Source organism: Tigriopus californicus, chromosome 2, assembly GCF_007210705.1.
Source record: "Tigriopus californicus strain San Diego chromosome 2, Tcal_SD_v2.1, whole genome shotgun sequence".
Taxonomy (NCBI): domain Eukaryota; kingdom Metazoa; phylum Arthropoda; class Copepoda; order Harpacticoida; family Harpacticidae; genus Tigriopus; species Tigriopus californicus.
In genome coordinates, this window is record NC_081441.1 from 6,545,648 (window position 1) to 6,546,335 (window position 688).

Sequence of the window (688 nt, forward strand, 5' to 3'; positions counted from 1 at the left end):
AAAACTGATAGCCCTCGAAAGGCGGATAAGCCCAGTGTTGCTTCTGAACCCCCAGTCGAAAATCAAGAAATATTTCGCAAGTTTGCAACATTTGTCAACGGCTTGAATCCTTATAATGGCAAAAACTGAGATGATTCTTCTCAAAACCAGTTAAAATTCGTGTCAACAGCAAAACAGGCCATTGATTCAACATGTGCCTCACGAACTATTTCCCAGAATTTAACTCTCGAAAGTCAACTAACTTGTTTAAAGAAAAAACATCCATCTTTCTATGCCAACAAACAGATTCATAGTCATTTGTCAAAAACGCAAAACCTGTTGAATTACGAGGGTGTCTCTGCAACACTCATGTGTTTTGCCGTAATCTAAGTACGAAAAAACGAGTACTTACTAGAGCCCTTCTTGATAGTGGGGCCAATTCCAACTTAATCTCGAAACGCTTATATAACCGCCTTAATTTATCAGGCTAACCAGTCAAACTCTCAATGATCGTCACAGGAAACAAACTTTCTAGTGCATTTGAATCAGAGACATGGGTGATTCTAGAGTCCTTGGACAAATCATATTCATCAGACCCAATACACGTGACAACGATAAAGGAAATTGGATCTACATTCCAACCTATCCTATTAGATCCTTCAAAATATGCTCACTTGAAAGGTATCCAATTTACAGAAAGTTATCCCAA